This window comes from Lactuca virosa, chromosome 4 (assembly GCF_052849685.1).
Source record: "Lactuca virosa cultivar CGN04683 chromosome 4, Lactuca_virosa_CGN04683_v6, whole genome shotgun sequence".
NCBI lineage: Eukaryota > Viridiplantae > Streptophyta > Magnoliopsida > Asterales > Asteraceae > Lactuca > Lactuca virosa.
The window spans coordinates 281227984-281250038 of NC_136429.1; the positions used below are offsets into that span (position 1 = coordinate 281227984).

Below are 22055 nucleotides of genomic sequence, written 5' to 3' on the forward strand. Positions count from 1 at the left end.
TTTATCTACTAAATGAGTGACAATGATTGCGTCTCACGGTCTCACAAAATTAAGCAGTCTCACATTAACCTAACCATATATATATATATATATATATATATATATATATATATATATATATATATATATATATATATATATATATATATATATATAGGGTCCGGTTTCGATAAAAAAACAAAAAAATAGTCAGAACTGCGATGATAATTTTTCACCACCCATTTTGTCAAAAGGACAAACGTCAAACCCAATACTTACGCGTGGATCGTTCGCATTCGACCCACATCCATAATAATTAATACGGATTCGAGAATTTAATGATATGCGACGAACGTCCATGAAACGTCATTTAAATGAGTTTTTTAATATTTATTTTCGTTCCGAAAATAATAATTAAAAAAAGAATTTTTCTATTTTTTTCTTTTATTTTACATTTTAAAATTATTTTTAAATTTGGTATCACGGTCTTACAAAATTAGCATGGTCTCAAATGAACCTGAACCTATATATATATATATATATATATATATATATATATATATATATATATATATATATATATATATATATATATATATATATATATATATATATATATATATATAAACCCTAAACCCTAAACCCTAAACCTAAACCCTAAACTCTAAACGGTAAACCCTATTGTGTCGATCTTGAATTTACATCTTGAAGTATTAATCGTGAATCCATTAACCGTAATCTTTATATAGTAAAACAATGTATTTTCAAGAGGTTTACTACCTAAGCTTAGGTGGGGCTGTAATGTATATTCCATTTTCCCATATATATATATATATATATATATATATATATATATATATATATATATATATATATATATATATATATATATATATATATATATCCAGTTACGATCAGTTTAATGGTGATGATTATTTGATTGACCTTGGTTTGGTAGTGTTTGACATTTAATTAAATTCTTGTTGTCTTCGTTTTCTTATTTTAGTCAGGAAGAAAAGAACCACGTCTAACCTACGTGCAGGGTGCACATAATGTACATACCAAAATAAATTAATATGCAGATGACACTAATCACTACTATTTTATTGAATGACAATTATAAGTTGTTGCAAAGCCGGCGACAAATGGAATGGAATTGTGAGAACATATGTATAACTCAAAAATAGATTTATTAAATTCTCAATCGCTATGTGTTTTTTTTTCTTTGCTGAGAGGTTTAACTAAGCCATAGTGAGGTTGTAAGTTCAGTTTGTTGATGGGATTGTATTTTCTTTCTCAAATGGCTTTGGTTGCTTCGAAGATCAGTAACGGGTTGTTCGATTCACCGGATATGATCACTAAATAGAAAACCAAAATGATAAAAAAACCAGCTATGAGTACACAGTACAGAAATGTAATTAAACAAAAACCCAAATGTTATTCGTTGGCTCGTGAAGTAACAGTGTAATTAAAGTGACACAAGAATATTTATATAATAACAAGGTGAAATTTACAAAATTATAGGTCCATGCACAAAAATTTATTAAATGCACCATCTCTTAATTAACAGTTGAAAATGAATGAACGAAACCATAAACTGCGTAATGCAGGAAGCCAACGTAATTAATATAGTACTTTGGGATTTCATCTCCGGATTTGGACCCAGATTCCCGGACATGGAATGTCTTTATGAACCACAAACAACATATAATTCCCAGCCGGTGCAATGTTACCAGATGGAGGTGCTACCACACCAACTTTATAAGTCGACTTTCCGACAGCCTTGGTGGAGTTGCCGGTGTCAAGCACCAACAACCTTTGATTCATAGAAAACGAGTGAGTGTTAAATGAAGGTGACATCAATGTCACAGTGACCAATTTTAGGTCCACTGGGCCTGAAACAGTGAATGTAATAGCCACCCTCTTTCCATAGCGTATATTGGATTTGGTCTTCGGTGAGATTATCCTAGGGCGCAAAGAAGATGAGTTTGAATCCAAATAAGAAGGCGAAAAGGCCTCCAAGCTCAATTCAGTTGGGTAAAGAACATTTGTGAAGACATATTTATCATGAGGGTTGCTTCCACCAACAAGAACACGACCATCTCGTAGCATAACCGCTGTGGAATGGTAAACTCTAGGTTTTGTGCTTGGATTTTGCACCTCGAATCGAGACCCGATTTGGTTATCGGGTGTATAAATCACAGGGCTAAGAACAGGGTTCCTCCCAAGTTCCCACCCTGCAACTCCAGCTGATGCACCATTGATGATCAACACATGACCATTGGGGAGCAACAACATGTCGCCCATGACTCGAGCCATAGGCATGGTCTCCATCACCCATTGTGGATTTGGATCCGATATTTTGATCCTCCCACAAGTATCAAGAGCTCCATCAAATTTTCCATTATTTGCATTAACAAATGCTCCTGTGGGTGCACCCCCACAAACCAATACTTCCACAGCATCTACTACCCCCTTTTTTATCCGCAAAGGGAGTAGTACTGCAGAGCCCGTGCTTGGGTAGTTCCTTGGTTGACCACCGGGTATTGTTGGGTACGTCTTGACAACTTGGTTCTTGGTATAGTCAAATAAGATTGCACGATTGTTGGCAAAAACAAACAAATTCCCATCAGGATAGAGAAATACAAAAGGGTATAAGTTATTCTCAACATTGGGGTCATTAGTCTGAACCAAAAATGGAAAGCTGGGAGAGTTCTCAGTAGCCGACTTTTTGGGGTAGAATTCGTAATTAAATGCCTGGCGTCCTCCTATGATAATTTGTCTCCCGTTCGGCAACAAGTGATTGGTGGCATACCATCTCTGTTGATTCAACCCATCTGGTATCTCCTTCCAATCGCATGTGCTACATGATTTATAAGTTCTCACCCTCCGGTAACCATCAGCCCAGCCACCTGTCTGGGTCAAGGTGCCATCTGGCATTAGGGTTCCTGAGGAACACCACAGATTGGTTAAAACCATGAGTGGACGTACTGTATTGGAACCAACATCATACTCCACCGAGTGGGCTGAGCAGTCTGTTGAGTTAGGGCGGCATTTGCCATTTGGAAGAGAGATGTTGGAGACACCAAAGTCTGTACGATCATATGTTACAACACGATCGTTAGGGAGCAGCTGCATGTGCATGGCGGAGATGCCAATGCTTGGGAGGAGGACGGACCATGATCCACCTGCAGCAGGACATAGCGGGGCATGGAGGAGGATCACTAGGAGGGAAAGGAGAAGATGGTGATAAAGGAGAGAAGGGGAGAAGGTCATCATTAAGTTTGTACTTCTTTTTTCTTTATTTGATTGGGGATAATCGGTGATGTGGTCGTGTGTTTTGGAGGTGATGTTGGGTCGTTTAAATACTAGTTCAAGCATGCTATGTTGATATTGTCAACGGGATGAATGTTTGTAAAGAATTTCGAATATTCCTGTTTTAAAGTTCTATTTCTATGTTATTTCTATGCACCTTCAAAACAAAGATGTTGGGTTCATTCACTATAATTATTCACATTAGACAATGATCCGCATAATGTCAATAATATTTATATATGTGTAATTAATATCCTCTGTTTGGTTTATAAGATCAAAATCATTTTTTTGTCATGTTTAAATTCTATATCAAATATCGTCAAACTAGCCTTACAAGGTACTTAAAAAAACTCATAAAAATCATCCTACGTACATGAGCCGTTGACCATTTAATTACCCTTGGAAAAAAAGACTGTCACAGAACATGTCATGTTTCTGTGATATATTGATATATCGACATATACAACAATTTCTTTACCAAATATACAAGTTTCAGTAATAGATGGATATAATTGAAATGTTGGAGTGTTGAAAATGAATTAAAAAAGCATTCTCTCAATACATGTTGCCTTGACGTGTTTGTTGTCTAATGATTCTGTTAATTCAACATATAAAAAAAAAATTCAGTCATTTATGAATTCAAAATGTATGGTAAGCCAACAAGCTAATTTTATATACATGTTTGTGATGGCAGGTGTAACCAAAAATGGAATTAGACTATATAAACTGATGCATGACCCTCGCTCGTAATGAGATTCAATTTGAAGATCAAGTTTAGTTTATTTTATAACTGTACGTTAGGTAGTGTTTGACATTCCATGGAACTTCTAAATTCCGTATTTGCTGACATTATTGTAATAAAATATATTATATTTAAAAAAGGTGCATAGAACAACATAGAAAATAATTCTAAAGCGAGACCAACGCATGGTAGTATTCTAATATTTTATATTCTTATTTCTTTTTTTTCCTTTGCGGGCAATCTTTTAATTAGTTTTAGCTCTTGCCGCAAGAAACAAACATTTTTTGTTTTGAACAATAGTCAAATTACCTAAAAGCCTTGTGACACTCTAGAAAATACAAAGAAAGCGTAATGAATGTTTGATAGTACGTCGAGATGGCAGTGAACGTGTCCGATGGGATGTCATGTTACATGTTACAAGTGTTGTGACAAATCAAATTGGTTAAGAGAAGACTTTGGATGTGACCGATGTGGAGGTCGGTGGTCCGGGAAAGGTTGAGAATTGAGATGGTTTGAATCGATTCTTGTGGTGAACGAGTTGTATGACCAATCCGATTAAGGGGGTGATTGTTGGATTAATCGGATTCTATGTGTAAGGGTATTTTTGGAATGTTTTGTTTTTACTTTCTTTCCAAGTTTTTGTATTATTAGAGTCAAACTCTTTGAGACCAAGTATAAGTAGGGTACTATGATTTCTCTATATTTAATCCTAGAATAAGTTTTTTCTGGTTAATAAAAAAAAGCTTAGGTTCTAAGTAATCCCATATTCTCCTGTGTAGATTTCTTTTTTCTGTTTTTCGTCCTTTTTTTCTTCCCTCCTATTTCTTTTGTTTCTTTTGTCTTGGTGAAACAGCTCCTTTTTTTATCTTGGTGAAACTGCTCCGTGTTGATTACAGGCAACGCCACCAAGGCTGTCGGAAAGTCGACTTATAAAGTTGGTTTGGTGGCACCTCCATCTGGTAACATTGCACCGGCTGGGAATTATATGTTGTTTGTGGTTCATAAAGACATTTCAAGTCAAGGAATCTGGGTCCAAATCCGGAGATAAAATCACAAAGTACTATATTATATTGGTTTCCTGCATTAGATGGTGCATTTAATATATTTCTTCTTATTGTAAATTTCACCTGGTTATATGGAATCTTATAATGTCACTTTAATATTACGTTGTTATTGACTTATTTCACGAGCCAACGAAATAACATCAACCACCAAACTCATAATTTTCATGGAGTCTCAGCCTGGTTTTTGTTTGTCATTTTGGTTTTGTATTTAGTGATCGTATCCGGTGAATTGGACAATCCCTTACTGATCTTGGAAGCAAATTAAAGTCAATTGAGAAAGAAAATACGAACCCATCAACAAAATGAACTTACAACCTCAGTACTTGGCTAGTTAAACTTATCCGCTAAGCAAATAAAAAAAAAATTAAAAATTCTTCTACATTTTATTTATACTATCATCGTACCCACATTAAGGGGTGACAAGTGGAGTAAAATATTATCAATTTCATTAAATGTTTCGTTAAATGTGACATATGTCAACATTTGATATGATAGAAAAATAAGTGGTAATAAAATGTAGAAGGATATTTAATTTCTCATAAAAAAAATTACATAGCTATTGACAATTTATTATATCTATTTTTGAGTTAAACAAATTTATCACAATTCTATTCAATTTGTTGCACGAGTTGCAACAACTATTAATTGTCATTCAATAAAATAGTAGTTGTCAATATCTTGGGCATATTAAATTATTTTGGTATGTACATTGTGTGTTCGTGCACGTAGGTTAGACATTGTTCTTTTCTTTATAAATAATATAAGAAAAAGAAGGGAACGAGAATTTTATTAAATGTCAAACATGTACCAAAGCAAGGTGAATCAAATGAACATCGCCATTAATGATTAAACTCATTACATATATAATTAGCTCAATATATGCATCTCTCAATATTTTAATATATACTACTTTAAAAACGAGAGAATAGGATAATAGTGGAATAGTTGATATGAAGTTGATAACACCCAAAGTTATTTGTAATTGTACAAAAGTTTTTGTTTGGGATCATTTTTGCAAAACATGACTATATGTCATGAAATATTTCCAAAACCATAGCATTTTAAAGCATGTGCGAGATGAGATGGCAACCTTTCTATTTGATTACCTCTTTTATATGCAATTAAGGCATAAATAAAAGGTAGGATGTTACAAGTTCATATTAGATTTATAGTTTAAACGAATTAGTCGGATCATCCACTCTTAGGCTTAAGCTTTGAAACATAGAGAAGTTTGAATGACATAGGATTGCTATGCCTTATGAGTTTAAAATCTTATGTGCCACTTAAAAAAAACATATGATATCATAACTTAAGGAATTGTTATGATTTATGCATATGAAACCTTGAGTGAGTATAAATGATGATTTTGAATACTAATTTGGAGCACTTTCATAGTAAAATGTATGTGCATTAATGAAATGAATATGCTATGTGTTACTGCCTTGAGTAGTAGGAGTACATGGATTAAAATCATGATATGAGAGACTCAAATTGTGTAAGAAGTAGATGATAAATGATGGAAAAGAAGTTGATAACCTTAAGGTTACGTGCAAAAAGAAGTGAGAAGCTATATGAAGATTACAACTACAAGATTTACACATTAAGAGAAGAATTTAAAAAAAAAATCATTGGATTTTTTAGTCAACTTCATGAAAATAATTGTTCCAATGTAAACTCCAAAAAATTTGTGCTATATATGGAATGAAAGATATGTGTGTCTACTTTCAAAAACAAAAAGCAACACATAGTTTCAAGTTTCCGAGAATAAGAGATGGTGTTTTTCGTACAGACCATTATCCACATTGATTTATAGATGTAATTAAAGATGGTGGCGGTAGTAGTGGTGGTGGAGACAGATGAGGTGTTTGTGATTGTCATCTTGGAAATCGTATTAGTGGTATCAGAGTTGGCGATTGTGGTGGTGGCTGTATTGATGGCAATGATGGTGGCGGCGGAAAAGGCGGTGAATAGAGCAGAGGCGACGATGGTGGTAATGGGGTTGGAATGTGGTGGTTAAGGTAGTGGCAGAGGATCAGGTGGAGGTGGTTGTGATGAAATTGGTAGAAGGTGTGGTGGTAGTGGTGGTTGTAGAGGTTGAGACGTTAGTGGTTATGAAGGGGGTGGAGGTGGTGAGGAAAAGGGTGGACGTCATAGTGGTGGTGGACGGAGAATGAAGTTACGATGATGACATAGGTGGTGGTTGTAGAGGCGGCGGAGGGGATCGAGTTGGTGGAGGTGGTAGTGGTGGTGGAAAATAGAATGTGGTGATGGTGTTGGTGTTGGTGGTGTGGAAGTGGTAGAATTGGTGGTGAAAATGGCAGTGGTGGCAAGACGTGGAGGCGATGGTGGTGGTAGTGGAGGGGTGGTGGCGGAGGGGGTCGAAGTGGTGGTGGTGGCAATGGTTGAGGTGTTGGTGGTGGAGGTAGGGGTGGAAGTGGTACTAGTAGTGGTATTGGTGGAGGAGGACGAGGAGATGGTAATGGCTGTAGAGGTGACATTTTATTTAAAAAAAACTTATGTGTATATAATATGATATGTATGTATTACCACAATATTTTATGTTCTTAAATATGTGTTTATATTGAATTCGTCACGTCGTTGTCAAGCAATGAAATTAACATTTTTTTATTTTGTTTAACTATATATTTGTATTTTAATAATATGTGTACATAAAATTGTAAAAATAGACCACACATGTATTGATGTTTTACATATGGTAAGGTAACTTACCGACACATAAATAAAAGACTCAAACTTGTAACATCACTATTAACCAAAAGACTATAACTACCCTAAAGATCCCAACCTCACCAGACCATCAATATCAAGCTACCTGTACTAATGAAAAAACCACAAAACAAGCAAGAAACAAATTTCAGCATCAACACAGTGAGTCAATCTCAAGCACATAATCATGGAAGCAAAACATACACATACACTATGTCAAGTCATGTAATCACATCAATCTATGCAACATACATCGGTAACTATTAACATATACATATATACATTAATCCTGACATTCTTTCATCGAAGTAATTATTAATTTATTTCTTCGCTTTAATTACTTTTAGTGTCCATCGATAACTAGGATCTATTGCATCGCTAACACTCCTCAAATAAAGACCTCATTCACTACTAACATGACCTAGTGACCCTGTGCACCAAATAGGGCACGACTCCCGCCAGTAACACTGTCACTGGTTCTCTACCTTCACTATTCCGACTTTGCATGTACGAGCATGATGCATTGTCGTGAAAGGGTGGTATTGGGTACCTCCACAAGAATACCTACACCCAAACATGATGTTTGTACCTAGCATCCAAGATCTCCGACATCACTCCAGTCCGAATATACAAACGTGCACTAGGATCATGCCTTGAAATGGCCAACTCGAAAACAATTTGACGTCGACTTGGCTTAAGCTCTTTCTCCTCCAACGATATCCTTCCGCTGTGATATCTCATATGGGCACGTACCTAAGTTAGGTTGCTACCCTTTTAACCATGCCATGTGTATTTCCCTTTTATATTAATTAATTAAATAATTAATTAATCCTCTCAAATAGGAAAAACACACACCTCACCAATAGCATTACGTAATCATGCTAGTGAATTATTGTTATATTTAATCCATGGCATACTACATCTTCCAATCATACATAAAGGTATATCCACATAAATACACATAACCTCAACTAGTAGTATGTAAAGAGATACACCTTTCAAGAAACAATTACTAGCATGCGTGTCCTACTTTCATTCAATAGTGACAAAACAGAATTATAACATGCTTATCATTATAATTTAACCATCCAAATAGTCCTCACTTCTAGCATGGACCTAACTCTCACAAATTGCACCGAATTATTAATTTAAGAACTCTAGCATATAAAGGATTCCTAAATTCGATTGCATTATTTATAACTTTACATATCTGTAACAACCCAATTTTTCAAAGGAAATTTCTCATTTTTGATTAACCAAAACACATTCCCATAAACCACGAAATCCAAATACAATTGTTTTCAAAACTCATATCAATTACAATTTTATTTCAAAACATCAGAGTGTCCCATAAAACGCCTGAGTGAGAGTGCACGCCATGCCATCAAGCCTTGCCCTTGCCCTTGGGCTCAGATGTACCTGAAACAAATCCACAAGCTGTAAGTTAATGCTTAGTGAGTCCCCCAGAGCATATCCTACACACAATCCACATAACACATATCATATTAGCTATATAAGCTACACATATCACATAAGCCATGCATATTAACATATAAGGATGTTGTGGGTTCCCCCCAGGGTCTTATGCCTTCATGTCATGGGCTTCCCCCATGGTCTTTACCTAGGAATGCCATGGGCTCCCCCACATGGTCTTATATTCAACTGCCACGGGCTCCCCCCGGGGTCTTCCATGCAATAACATAATAATCAACTGGCATATCATATATCACAGAGTATCTATCATACTATATAACTCATACATAAACATATAAGGAGGCCGTAGGCTCCTCCCAAGGTCGTACACCATCATGTCATGGGCTCTCCTCATGGTCTTTATCTAGGAATGCCATGGGCTCCCCCGCATGGTCTTATATCCAATTGTCACGGGCTCCCCCTGGGGTCTTCCATGCAATAACATAATCACTAGCATACCACTTAGCATAAAGCTAACTATCATACTACATATCCCTACTATAGCTAGTGTATCAGATATCATAAAATGGGCCGGCCTTGGTGCCGTAGACCCATTGGTATGGTGAGAAGACTCACCTCTCAGATGCTGAACTAACAAGATAGAATCAGATATGTCCCATGCACTGCTCCTCCTCAACTGGCTATAACCATCATGTGATTAACTTATCATAATCCCATAGTTACCCTCAAAGTTAACCCTGGTCAAAGTCAAGGTCAATAGTCAAGGTCAACAGTCCGCGTTGACCTCAACTCGTCGAGTACACCCATCAACTCGTCGAGTTCCTGTATGATTCGTTAACTCGCCGAGTTACCTTTGTAACTCGTCGAGTTCCTACCGATTCCGTTCCACTGAGTCCCGCCTCAACTCGCCGAGTCACCCTATTGACTCGTCAAGTTCATCATATGTCGAGAAAAAAAAAAGTCTGAATGGACCAAAACCCTAGTCCTTCACTGCAGTCATCCAGAAACCCAGAAACAGGCAAACCCTACCCCGACTCGTCGAGTCAGCTAAGGGACTCGACGAGTTCCTTCAGTCTTTTCCAAGTTCAACCCTTTTCAGTGGGATCTAAGGTCCCAAACTACAGATCCAAACTCCCTTAGTACAGATACCACGTAAAGTTTAAAACTTAGCGTGCATGCAAGGCCCTATAAGGCCATAACCTCAAAACTAGGATTCTTACAAGTTTTTTGTGCATGGAAAGGGGCTAGGCTGCATAAAGTGAGCAACTTTATGCCATTGCGGACCTTGAGAGGTAAAGATCTTGTAACGCCCCATTCCAGGTACGAAATTATTGAAATTATTCAAAAATATAATTGAGCTACTCGACTAGTTGGTAGCCCTAACTCGTCGAGTAGATGGCAGAAAAGACGCGGGATTTAAAGAGTCTACTCGGTGAGTCCAAGCATCAACTCGACGAGTGGGACTGCCAGTGGGAAACCCTAATCTTTAGGGTTTTCACCCTATTTAAGCAACATTACAGGCCCCCATTCCAGCCTCCATTACCTCCACTCCTCATTATCGAAACCCTAGCAGCCTTTGAGTATTCTTAAGCTTTTCTTGCCATTTTTGTGTGATTGAAGTTAGGAGAAGGAAGGAAACCCTTGGTGATTCAAGAAGAGGCAGTAGATCCAAAGCTTCTAGTGCATTTCAGAAAGTTTGAAGGTATAAAGCTTATACCTTGGCTTCTTTTCACTTAGATCTTCATGAAAGCTTGTTTGTTGTCATTTCTAAGTTCATTTTCGAGTAGTGAGCATTTGGGGATGTAAGGACTTCAGATCTAGACACTCATGAGCTCCAGAAGCTCAAAGTTTTCACCTTTATTCGACCATGTCCTCATTCTATGCATTTAACATCCATTTCTGGCTAAGTTTTGGTGTTTAAGCTCCATACCATCATGCATGAACGTAAATTTAGCAACTTTACGTGTAATGCTAGCGTAGGGAGTCCAGATCTATGTATTAGAAGCATCGAAATGGATTAGAATCGACTGAATGAATATGTCACAAGGAGAACTCGGCGAGTTGTTCTCGGACTCGGCGAGTCGGGCCGTGAACCCTAACTCCTTTTCTGATTTGGAGTAGGACCAGTGAGTTGAGGTGGTGACTCAGTGGGTTGGACAGGACTTAGACGTGAACGTTGAAGAACTCGACGAGTCTACGAAGGGACTCGGCGAGTTAGAGTCGATATGTCCCTTTTCTGATTACGCTAGGACTCGGCGAGTCTAAGGACGACTCGACGAGTTAGTTCGACCAGTCGCGATGACAGTTAGCATGGGGACTCGGCGAGTCATAGGGTGACTCGACGAATAAGTCAACCTAGAAGGTTGACTTTGGTCAGGGCGTTGACTTTGACCAGGGGATAAAATGGTCATTTTACCCTAAGAAGGATTATCAGTTTTTGATTTGGTGTTGTTAGGATAAATTACACGAATGGTCCCTATGGTTTAGGGTAATTTGCACGTTTGGTCCCTAACTTAATTTTTTAACTCGGAAGTTCCGTACTATTTGTTTTTGTTATGCGCTTGGTCCCTGTCTTACCTAAAAACACTATTTTGCCCTTGATTTTTTAATTTATTTAAATAAACACACTCACAACCCTACCCCCTTACCTTACCTTACCTACTTCACCATTTTTCCCTATTTAAATAATAGTGTTTTTATGTAAGATAGGGACCAAGCGCGTAACAAAAACAAACTATAGGGACCAAACGTGTAACAAAAACAAACAGTAGGGACCTTCCGAGTTAAAAAAATAAGTTAGGGACCAAACGTGAAAATTACCACAAACCATAGGGACCATTCGTGTAATTTACTCGTGTTGTTATGGAATTATAGTCGGGGAGTCGCCTGAGCAGCAAATAGGGATCCCTCACCCAGTTTTTCACTAGTCAGCCATACGAGGTGAGTTTCCTTCCAGTAGTAACTGGTCTACGACCATAATGTCGGCATGTTTAAGTAGTAGAGTATGTCGGGGTGAGCCCGATGTCGGGGTTAGCCCGATGCAGTTTATATGTTTCCGGACCTCGGTCCGATGCCGGGGCAGTCCCGAGAAGTAGTTTAGTATGCTTGATGTCTTTGTGATTCATGCATGTCTATGTGTTATGTGTTAAGTGTTCCGGGGTAAGCCCGATGTATGTTAGTTTACATGCTATGTGATTATGTGTTCCGAGGTAAGCCCGATGTCGGGGCAAGCCTGATGTACGTCAGTTATTATGCCATGTATTATATGGTCTGGGGCAAGCCCGATGTATGGTAATTTATATGTTATGATGATATGTTCCGGGCTTCGGTCCGATGTCGGGGCAAGCCCGATGCAGATCATGTGATTATGTTATGTGTTTATGTTATATGATATGTTGTGTATGTGTCGGGGTATGCCCGATGCCGGGGTGAGCCCGATGGCCGATACGGTCGGATGCCGGGGTGAGCCCGATGCCTGGCAGGAGTCCGATGCCGGGTAAGCCGATGTTGGGATTCGTCCCGATGCAGTTGGGAGTAGTCCTAGAGTTATGTTATTTGTTATATGTGCTTTGTATGTTATGTGTTAGTTTAGGGGAGCTCACTAAGCTTCGTGCTTAAAATTTTCAGTTTTGGTTTCAGGTACTTCAGCTAGTAAAGGGAAGGGCTCGAGTTGATGGCATGGCACACACCACAATTTTATTAGCCTGGGAGTTTACTCTGATGATTTGTTATGAGATTTTGATTTGAGACAGATAATATGATGTTTTGTGATACATGATTTATAATTTTACTTATGACTTTGGATGATTTATGATTTTAAGAATGGTTTGAAAACGAAATTTTTGGGTCATATTTTTGGGATGTTTCAAGTTGGTATCAAAGACTTGGTTTGAGGGATTCAGGAACACTTTCGGGTGTGTCTGAACTCAAACTAAGGAAGTGGTATAAAGTTTTCAAAAGAAAAACCATGTTTATAAAAGGATTTTGAGAAAAGAAAACAATTTTAGATAAGTATAAAGAAATGAACATTGAAAAGAGAAAAGGGTGTAGTGCATGCAATCAGCCGAGCTCAAGTAAGTACTCCCAAATTACCCATACAAGTTTATGCTATGTTATGATTATCAGCTTTGTTAGAACAACATTCTAGATTAGAACTAAGGATCTAGGAAGGATGCCTTATGTGCCTATTAGATGAGTTTCAGCTTTATGAGAACTGCATGATAGTACAGATTAGTCAGTATGATAGCCAGAGTAGTATATGCTTGATTATGTGTACTCAATGCCCGAATACTGTTTGCTTTGTGCTTTTAGGAGTACTAGTTGTCTTTCACTAACTAGTAAACGAATATGTTAAGTACATGTTGCAAGGACTAAATAATTTCAGAAGGTTAGGTCTAGCTCTATTTCGCAGCTCTTGTTTGATTCCAACTGTTGTAGGGTAGGATCTCTCAATCAAAGAATTATCTATTCTGAGTAATATGTAATAGTATTCGCAAGCTAGTTAGGGGAAGAAGGCAGGGACTTCTTATGCAGCTGATGGCGGAGAGTGAGTTGGTGACTACCCTAGGGCAAGCCTAGGATGTGAGTAGCAGAGATCAGTAGTAGTAGAAGGGACTGGGTGGAGTCGAAGCAGTCCTTGAGGAAAGTATGGATAGATTGTTGGATTAATGTCTAAGTCCATAACTATATTTGGTATGTACTTGACCCGACCCGGCATGGTCCATTTGGGTTGCACTTCACCGGCACAATTTATATGGATAGTCTTTTGAGAATAGTATATTTATGATTTATATTAATATATTATAAGTTCTAATATATTAATATGGAATCATATTATTTAATTAGTATTGATCAAGAATTAATTTAGAATTAATTAAGTGATCAAAAAGAACTAATTAAATATGGACTCTTATATATATGGGCCAAGTTCATTTAGGTTGGGCTAAGCTTTCATGGATGGTCCATGGAGCTTTTAACCCATGGATCCTATGTAAATGAAAGGTCATGGGTATTAGGGTTTACATGGATGTAACCCTAGTCCTCCATAATATATAAATGGGTCCTTGGCTCACAAAATTGGCACAAGTGTGTGAAAATAAGAGTGGACCGATTTTAGTGTGCATACATATTCACTCAAGTTCTTCCAAGGTGTTTTGGTGATTTGTGATTCCATTTGAGGCTTCCACACTATTGGGGCTAAGCTCTTAAAGCTTGAAGACATCAAGCTACATCAAAAGGTATGTCATCTAACTAGAACTTTGTAGTATAGGTGCTTCATAATATGCTAGTTAGGATGAAACCTTGGAATAGTTAATATTTGCATGTATAATAGAGAAAACATAGATCCAAGGTTTATAGGGTTGCATGTACACCATATGAGTGTTAGAATGCTCAAAACCCAACAGTGGTATCAGAGCCATGGGTTGTTTTCTGTTATATTGATGCAAATCTGTTATTTTCAAGTTGAAAAAAAAGGAAAAAAAACATGACGTTTGTCAAATTTTAAGACAATTACTTGTTTTGTGAAAAACGAATTATTTGTAAAATTTGAATCATTTGTTATATGAGTTGAATTAGGTCAAATTTAGTAAAAGATAAAATGATATGATTATTTTATTAGTTTTAAAAGTTTGATCTAAATGTTTTAAGGAGTTACATATTTTGTCATAAAATCTTGGAGCTCAAAAGTTTTTTTTAAGTTGTGATCTTAAGGGTTTTTGAAACTTCCATAAGTTATGGATATGAAAGTTTTTTTTTAAAAAAAAAAAATTTGATTCAAAGTTTTTATGGAGTTACAAAATTTGGTGTTAATGTTTTAAAGAATTCCATAAGTTGTTCTTAAGTTATGGAACATGGAAAGTTTCATCATAAAACACCATTAATTCCATAAGTTATGGAATCCAAAGGTTTTCAAGAATTACAAAACTTGCCCTCAAGTTTTGGAATTTGAGAAAAAGTTTTTTATGAAAAAAAGAATTGAATTCTAAAACTCTTGAGTTCATAACTTAAACAATTAATTAAATGGTTTTAATTTTGAGTTTAATAATTGGAATTATGATGTTTTGTTGAATAGTTCAAATTAACTCTTATGGACTTTATTAATAGTTAATTAAAGCGTTTAATTAAAAGAGTATTATTAATCCATAAATATATGGTTTGAGTTTAATTAAATTAAAAGTCTAGTTTAATTAATAGATTAAACCACCAAGTATTTTAAATGTCTAAAATACACCCTTATACTATTATAATATTAAAAGTTTAATATATTATATGTATAAGAGCAAGTCATCTTACCATTAGTAGGCCTCATTCACGAAGTCGGTCTATAAGGGGGGTATAAGGTTACTGCCTATAAAATGGCAGTTTAATGGGTGTCCATTGTCACTCACCGCTTCCTTGACCGGTGGAGGGTCGTTAGCCGAACAGGTAGGACAAGGACTATAATTCTCCCTTCATTATAAGTATAATGATATATACTAAGTAACTAAACACTTATAAATTTCCAATCTTAGTTACTTAGGAAAATGTGAATAAGGTGCTAATCCATGAAATTACAATTTGCACTTTGTTTAAGCTGTTAGTGGAGCGTGTGTGGTTAACCGGCACACTAACCTGGACTTAACAATGTAGGCAAAGGGTAACTTAATGTTTATCATAGTATCGTTGGAGCGTGTGTGGTTAACCGGCACATCGATTGAGGGGTAAATATTAAGGGTACCAAGTATATTTGCATGGTTACTTCACACCTTGTTTTGTGATCCTCGGCATCCCAGTCACAAAACCTGAAGGGCACACTCGAGATTGAAACATGCCATTGAAAAGTTCAATGGATCTCAAAAGAATCTAGGAGTTTCAAAACCAATTAAAACCTAATAATACATTTCGTTTATCTTGGTGGAAATTGGTGAATCGTCATTCACCTACCTTCAAATATTTTATAGCTTGGATTACGGCATCCCTCTTCCAAGTTATAAAATAGTTTGTTGGGTCCTAGCCTTAATATATCATATTGGGTGTTATATTAAGGACTTAAATCAACTTTACGTGAATTTCTCCCATTGTTGATGTCTGGTTTAGACAACAATGATCTTCCCAAACCAAGCTTTCCTAATGAATATGACTTCCCGAGTTTGGCTCATGGAAGTCATACTTCTCTTCCTCCACCTCCTCCAATTATTCTCCCTAACCCACAAGTTCAAGGTCACTCAAGCCCTAATGGCAAGCAAGGTCTATGTGTGATCACATCTTAGAGATGAAGTCACATATTGACAAGCCGGGAGAGTTGGGTGTCAAAGTCTTGAGAAAGTTGGATGTTCAATCACTTTCTAAGTCACATAGTGAGTTCCTTTGGGACTACTATGAAACAGACTATGACATGAACCTTAATGATCATATCTATTTGCTTGGTGCTGCTGAATCAGCAATGATTTGGAACGATAGTAAAGCAAATTTGATTAGAAGATCAACTTCCCACAAACTTTATGGACAGTGACAATGGTGACACTGGAAATCCAGAAAAAGCATTCTCTTCCCAATGGAAAGGGATTGGCCATAGTCAACCCGGTTGACCAAATGGTAAAGAGAAAGGCTAAGTCTGAGATAGTCCCATTACCAAAGGGTCCATATGTTTATTTTGCCAAAGGAAGGGGCGTTGATTGCAAAGCTGCCAAATTTACCTAAGGATGTTAAAGTCAATAAGTTTGACTCTACATCAGGTAGAGCTCATTATCTAACTCTGTTAAGTTCTATTCTGAGATCCTCATTACATGATGTGACTGGGTCACATGTTGATGTTTTAAGAATCAAAGAATAGAGAGAAATCTTAAAGGAAGTATATGCTGATTCTGATCGCGAAGGTGGATTTCGATCGCATCAGAATTTTGAGCAGTTGCTTAAGAAGTTATGATATATTGCTAAGGAATAGATAACAACAATTTTCCATGTGGATTGTAAGGATAAGTTTTTCCGCAAAGTTTTAAAATAAAAGAAAATTGTTTAATTTTATTTATTTGAAGTATCCTTACAATGGCATTTGTGGAAAATTGTTGCTTATATGATTCCACTGATAGCAATATTGGAAAATGGATTTGATTCTTTCATTTGTGGTAGTGTCTAATTTACGAAATCAGGAAAGTTCCTCATCACCCAAGTTTCAATTGGACCGAAACTTGGAATCATGCAAGTTGAATAGTATGATGAATGAGAACTTTCAAGCATTGGAAAATCAAGACTAATTACTTGTTCACATGGATGTGTGAGTCAAGTGAAGGACTAAAGGGATCGAGTACACATTCTTGTGCACTGGTCATGTCCACCACAAAGCTCGTTAAGACTATTTGATTTACTAAAGTTTAGTAAATATGGTTATACTTACAAGTTTAAGTATAATTCTGAAACATTGGAAAAGTCTCAATGTATGGCAGAACGAATGGGAAGAATCAAATTAGGCAGAAAGATAAAAGTTTCTCAAATCTGAAAAGATGGGAGAGTACTTTAGTATCATGTTTGTGATCATCTCAATGATTTAGAAATCATATCACAATTAGTCCTCTAAAGGTCATCTTAGTGCATTCTTATGACTAAGAAGAGGAGTCATGAATTGTTGAAATGGTTAGATCAGGAAGATGAGTCATACTTCGTTCCAAAACAATTCTTAGAGTCATACTCCAAGATTGTAACTTGAGTGACATATCTTAAAGAAAGGTTTAAAACACTTGTCAAATGTAAGAGTAAAAGTTTCCTACTCTTGTACATTTGAATTTGGTAAGTTGTGATGTTTTGGATAAAACAAAGACCAACTAAGGCCAATTGTGTGAAGTGTTTGTCTTGATAAAGAATCCGCACTATCTCTTGAATATTTGGCAAGATAGTCTTATATGTCAAGAGGATAGTGGGAGTCTTAAAGATCCTAAAAAGAATTTCAAGAACTAATCAAGAATAAAACCTGAGGTTCTTCACTAGCACACGACTTGAGGTTTATAACCTATCGTGTTGACATATTCTGTGCCCATTCCAGTTAAAGTTGGCTTTGCATAGGAGTTCTGAAAGTTCTTAATTGGTTTCATAACAACTTGGAAGCAATGGCAGGCCCTGTACTGCCAGGTGGCAAGAAGTTAAGATTGCATAAGTTCAGTCCATATGAGTTTGGATTTGTCATTATCCTTGTCTTGTGACTATGGTTTTGACGATTCACATGGATAAGAACACATACACCATAAAATCTAAGGGTCATAAGGTTTCTCTCCGATTCATGAAAATGATGGTGAGGAAACACTTCCACCTAGTAGATTTGAATCAGATGGCAAAAGGTCTAAACAATTGAGACTATGATTACGGCATCCCTTTTCATAGTTCTGAAATTGTTTAGACACACATGCATGCTATCTAAGGAAAGGTGTATGATTTTGATAAAGTTTTATCAAAGCATCTCGTATCAGAAATCTGAACTTTGGTAAGAAAGTCAATAAAGTATTGATATCTAGAAGTCCAGCTGATTTCTGAGTACATGTCAAAGCTAGTGGGAGCATAAGTGTTATGCTAATAATCATCATGTTAGTGGGAGCATGATAATTATTGTTAGTGTTGCAAGTTAGCAATGTTAATTATAGAAAACAAAAGTTTCAATTCGTGAGGCTGCAGGGATTGAAAAAGTTGTTTTGCTATAATTAAGGGAGAGGATATACTTCATTTCAGTTCTAAAGGCTTAGATTGAGACCTTAATCATCTTTAGTCAAGAATATATATATGAATTTCATGTTGGATTGGTTCAACTTAAGGAAATTCTATATATTGCGTTCTCAAAATTCGATTATAATTACGGCATCCCTCTTCATAGTCAAATTTTGAAAACATGGCAAATAAAAATATTATAGCAAAAGACTGGTCTAGAATCATGTCTTTATGTGAGACATCATGAATCGTGTACCATTTGCTTTGGGTACAGGGTCGATTGCATGTGCTATAATATTTGTCATTTCTATATTTTTCCGAATGCCCAGAGGCATTAAGAAGGGAAAAGGTCTAGAATTGGATATGACTAAAATGATTAAGCAATTGTCGAGGACAATCTGAGGTTTACCAAAGATTGGTTGCTCAGGGACAGTTGGAAGTATAGTGCTAATTTTGGAAGGACCATATTGACATATTCTGAAAAGAGGTATCTCTTATTCAGAAGTGATAGTCAAAATGAGAATATGGAGTTGTCTCCATAGGTGGAAGTTATCTGTGTAAGATTAGAAAACTTAATGCAAGAAGCATGTCCAAAGCAATGTACTTTGAATATGAGACTTAGTTTCCATGGAGTTGATCTCCATTGGAATACCTTATAATGACTGTTGACAAGTCTTTGTGACTTTGTACATATTCATTACAGGAGGGTCAGTGCATATAAGTTTAAAATCTAAACAGATTTCGATAAATGATAGGAATTTGAAATTCTCACATTTTTCGATAAGGATTTGGGAGTGTGAAATTAGAATCATTGAAATTATGTTCAATTGGTTTATTTCACAAAGTAAGGATCATAGACAAACATAGAGTGCATACTTGGTGTATGGCAAAGCTATTGTTTAGAAAAACATAGTGTACATGCTTGGGGCATGGGACAACTAGTGTTTTTAATTCAAGTATAAAGTTGATAAAACCGAAACAATGAATAATGAGTAATCAGTATGGTGATAAATAAAAGTGTTTATTTATATTCATAGGGTTTGATACCATATTTGATTCATTTATTCTTGTGTTTCACTTTGCATGTTTTGACTTCCAGAATAACTAAGTCGCTCTTCCTGAATGATTAAGTTATTCAAACCATCCACAGTCGGTCATATGTTGGAAGTAGATATGAATCAAGACTGCCATGGGTTGGTTTGTAGAGGTCCAAGTTGGTGGACAAAGTGGTGCTACAACACTCATGAGTGCTCATAAGTTCTGAGTATTGGATTCAACCCGCGCTCATTTGAATCACTTCATGGATTTTATCACGAGTGATCATGAGACGATAATATCTTATATTCTTCAAACCTAGAGATATGAGTTGTTACTATGAGTTGGTTATACATTGATTGCACGAAAACGCATTTGGTAACTCGATGTTATAAAACGTGCCTTTGTGTATGATTCAACAAGTAGTAGAACAAGCCATATGAGTCGAAGTTTATCCATTCCTTTTTCCTTCGGGATAAAAGTGATATCTGTGGGCCCCTCGATGATTTAGCGATGACACATGTGAGTGCTTGGCCAAGCCAGGACTGATTTGATTTGTTCAATCAGTCAGTCATCATAAATCGAAAATCGGGAAACAACAAATGGATAGAGAGAATGATTATAATCCATGTCTCAGTCCATATGATATCTAGAATGGAGGAATATATGATCCCTTATCTAATGGACAAGTCATTGACAAGGTCAGAGTTCGACAGCGGCTTTAAGAGCTACGATTGCCAGTTAGGTTTTGAAGTCATACTCAATAATAGTTTTAGACTTATCCAAGTGGGAGACTGTTGGATTAATGTCTAAGTCAATAACTATATTTGGTATGTACTTGACCCGACCCGGCATGGTCCATTTGGGTTGCACGTCACCGGCACAATTTATATGGATAGTCTTTTGAGAATAGTATATTTATGATTTATATTAATATATTATAAGTTCTAATATATTAATATGGAATCATATTATTTAATTAGTATTGATCAAGAATTAATTTAGAATTAATTAAGTGATCAAAAAGAACTAATTAAATATGGACTCTTATATATATGGGCCAAGTTCATTTAGGTTGGGCTAAGCTTTCATGGATGGTCCATGGAGCTTTTAACCCATGGATCCTATGTAAATGAAAGGTCATGGGTAAGGGTTTACATGGATGTAACCCTAATCCTCCATAATATATAAAGGGGTCCTTGGCTCACAAAATTGGCACAAGTGTGTGAAAATAAGAGTGGGCCGATTTTAGTGTGCATACATATTCTCTCAAGTTCTTCCAAGTTGTTTTGGTGATTTGTGATTCCATTTGAGGCTTCCACACTATTGGGGCTCAGCTCTTAAAGCTTGAAGACATCAAGCTACATCAAAAGGTATGTCATCTAACTAGAACTTTGTAGTATAGGTGCTTCATAATATGCTAGTTAGGATGAAACCTTGGAATAGTTAATATTTGCATGTATAATAGAGAAACATAGATCCAAGGTTTATAGGGTTGCATGTACACCATAGGAGTGTTAGAATGCTCAAAACCCAACATAGATGTGGAAGGTAGTATGGGCTCGTACTACTGGAAGCAGAGGATCCATACTCGAATCAAGGAAGGTTGGGATGAGACCAGGGAACTTGTAGTGTATGTGATCCCTCCAGTTATATTAGTATTCTGACGCTTATTATGATGTGTTTTCAGAATGGTGGTTTTACGCTCTAGACCAGTAGTGGGTAGCTCAGGTGCAGGAGAGGGATCGGGCTCATGCTCTGGAGCCGGGCAGTTAGATGAGCAGACTAGGGAGTTCATCTCCTCGGAGGTCACACGCAACATACTAGACCAGACTCCAATGATTTTCGGATCGGTCTAGGAGGGTATCTTAGAGCTTCTGGATGAGAAGCTGAGCACGTTCCGTACTGAGATAGCGGCCATGATGGGATCGCACACATTGACTTTCAGGTAGTTCAGAACTTGTGGAGCTCCTGACTACCATGGGGCTCGGGACCCCATTGCGAGTACCAGATAGTTGGCGGATGTCGTCAACGCGTTCCGCACCAGCAGATGTCCCGAGGAGGACAAGGTCAGACTAGCATCTTGTCTT

General features: G+C 36.7%; 1 pseudogene; it reads right to left on the reverse strand.

The window, feature by feature from the left end:
* Positions 1 to 1447: 1447 nt before the first annotated feature.
* On the reverse strand, positions 1448 to 3303 carry LOC145108329 (aldehyde oxidase GLOX pseudogene; annotated as a pseudogene).
* Positions 3304 to 22055: the final 18752 nt, after the last annotated feature.